This window comes from Mugil cephalus, chromosome 7 (genome assembly GCF_022458985.1).
Source record: "Mugil cephalus isolate CIBA_MC_2020 chromosome 7, CIBA_Mcephalus_1.1, whole genome shotgun sequence".
NCBI lineage: Eukaryota > Metazoa > Chordata > Actinopteri > Mugiliformes > Mugilidae > Mugil > Mugil cephalus.
Genome location: NC_061776.1, coordinates 12,329,687 through 12,333,038, shown reverse-complemented (window position 1 = coordinate 12,333,038; position 3,352 = coordinate 12,329,687).

Here is a 3,352-nt window from a genome sequence, read left to right as displayed (position 1 = left end):
GGGGGGAGTTAGTCGGCTTTTTAACCACTTTATCCATTAATTCAAAAATTTCTCATATATATTTTTTTTAATTAAATGACATAAAATCAGTAAACAAATCACAGTTTATTATTCCTGGCGACAAACGGGATTTGTAAAATCAAAGCGATTGTGCGACACAGTTGGTATGATCCATTTTGAGCCTTCAAGACTTCATTTCCCACGATCCTTTGAGAACGCTAGCTACAGCTAACGGTAACAATAGAAAAATTCAATCGCGATTTGACAGGGCGTGCGGCCCATTTCTGCGCAAAACAGTGATTTTCTGTGTTTGGTTTGAACAGCAGAGCGAAATGGTTCGTCCTTTATATGTCTAGCTAGTCAGAGTTAGGTATGCCACTCTTTTAAAATGAAACTGAGTAAAAGTTTAGCACAGGTTCAAGTTGCCTGACAAATACATTTTCTTCATTTGTCCTGCAGAGGGTAGACTAGTCGAGCCAAACTATAAATTCTACCCTATTTTATGTCACTTGTGCCACTTCTGAAACTCTCAAATAATCAGATGTCCAAAAGACATAGATAGATAGATAGATAGATAGATAGATAGATAGATAGATAGATAGATAGATAGATAGATAGATAGATAGATAGATAGATGTGGTTATGTAAGCATACGTGTATATATGACTGTGTGCATATGTATAAGTATATGCATGGACGTGTGCTGTATTGACTATACATACTGCATAACTATATGTTAGTATTGAATTTTTTTGATCCCCATTGGGGAAATTCAAATGCTACAGCAGCACAAGTCAAGAAAACTAGTGACCAAGAGATATTAAATAGGACAGAGAGAGCAGACAGCAAAAAGACATTAAATAGGACAGAGACAGCAGATAACAAAATGTATCAGCATAACAGCCATAGACAATAGTCATAGCTTCTCCCTTATTATAGGGTTAATTTTACACTTTTGCCCCTCTGATAGAAACTGAGTTGTATTTTGAGTAAACGTTCCACCGGGAGTAGATCTTAAACTTCCTAGGAAGGATAGTCTTCGGGTCTTAGGTCTAACATCTTAACCTCTCTTGTCATGTTGCAGTCCTAGAGGATTACTGCTTGGACAGAATCCGCCCTCAGCCTTTCTCCCACGCCTAAGTTTTATATACATCATTTTGATCAAAAGCAAATGAACTCTGTCATGGGTTTGTTGACCTTTTGCCCCAGAGATTTCATTAACACTGCCTGGTTATCTGGGACTGATTAAAGTCCTCACATGAATCAAAGCAGAAAAATCTGAAAAAAATAAATAAATGTCTTTTACATGTGTGTGTGAAACAATATCAAGAAACATTATACATGCAGATAAATGAGCACCACAAGCCAAGCCAAGTGTTAGATGTTTCCTGTGAAACAGAAGTTGACGATATTCCTGACATCAGACGACTACAGAAATCTGACAGATGTAGCTAGTTAAAACTGGACGAATGGCCTTAGCTAACACCTCATTTCAAAGAAAGGGCAGCGTCTTACCATCAGACACAAGTGAAGGTTTTGGTTTAAAAACATAGGGGTTTGGCTTTGTTTTTTTTTTATGTTGAATTTTCATCTGGGAAAAACGGTAAAAGTTCTCAAATATTATTTAGTTGGGGAGATTCTTCAGAATCAGACAGTTCATCCTTCAGATCTTCCTCCTTTGACCTTAGGTGTTTGTGTAAAGAGCTGTCCAACAGTGCTTTGACTGATTGTCTAATTTGATCCTCTGTCACCCAGACTTCTTTTTCTGTCCTACTTTCTTGCTATTCTCAGTACATGTGATTCTGGCATTTGATTCGTGCATTATGTATGTCCCATATCCGAGCAGCACACCGTGTCTCTGCTGGGCTCCGTTCCAATATACATTACTTCAGGGGTTTTAATGTCAGTATGTACTTCTATCCATTTCCCGAGCACATCCATCTGCTAGAATAAATGATTCAAAGTGCTTTTATAAGGTCTGAAAAATACCCTGTTCTCTCTCTGAAAGGGAAAAGGCTTGAATTTGTGAATCCTTTTGGCTGCAAAATTGGCATCTGCTCCAGTGACTGTGGCTGGGGTGCTCACTTTGTGCAGCTGAAATGTGCAAAGCTGAGCTGTCAACCTCAATAAAATTCATATTCAAGCACTGCTAACAGGTACAGAATTCAAGCTGAATGTGGATGAAAAAACATGGGCCAGCAGACCGAGCACCGCCACATTTTTCCACAATGTTTAAGGCCCTTTCGTTTCAGGTTATAGAGACATACAGCTGACCTGTGACTGGGCCTCGAGGTGAAGAAATGCACTTTGTCTTGGAGCAGTGAGAAGACCTGAGATTTTAAGGTACATATAAGACACAGCTAAACATGTGAGACAAAACACATTGTTTTAGCTTTATTTTCCATCTTTTTAAATAATAAAAGAAATTAACTGAACTTAATAATAATTTGCATTTGTCACAAAAAAAATCTACCTTACTGAAAAACCAAGAATCTCAAGATAAACAAATATATATACATACTATGTATTTTATTTCAAATATGTCTCCTGCCCTGTGTATGTGTGCCGGAGGCTTCCCATTTTTCTTAACCACACACTGGACCACATTTTCATTTTCATCTGGACATATTTTAGTGTCTCTATACACACTGTGAATCGTTGCACATGACTCGTCCTTTCGGTTTGAACCACAAAGAACACTTGCGATAAACAAAGTGGTCTAATTCTTCCAAATTGGGACCAAAATAAACAGTTTATGTTGGTTTCCCTTGCGTATGTCTCATCTCCCCATTTCTGTGTTGTTCAGCTGTGAGTATAAATCCAGCTGAGCTGAGTTTAAGGCACGTATTGTTTACACACAGTGCATCTCACACAAACTCACACTCTTCAGTTTCATCTGTCCTGCTTGTCTTGCCATTTGTTGGTCTTTCATCATATAAAGTAATCACAGACCTGGAGGGTGTGTAAACAAGGGCACCCTTGTGAGGCTTACTGATCACGTGGCGGTTTTCAAATTTCAAAACAAGATTTAGATTTTTCATTTGGCTGAAGGCTCAAGAAGTCGGGCACGGCTACAGTCTGTTACACTCATTCTGTTTTGGACTCTTAATAACAATTTGACTGTGGTCTATGACTTGTTTACTTTTACTTGAAAACAATTATCTGCTCACTTGATATCTGACAAGAAAAAGTCACATACACTCATTCTCCCTCACTGAAAAATGCAGAATCTAAAAATGGACAAGCCATAGGACATTTCTGTGGGCTCTCAGTTAATTTGCTGAAGCACCTAATTGTCCTAGGGCATTACCACTTCTCCAATATAAAGCAATCACAGACCCACTGCGTAAGT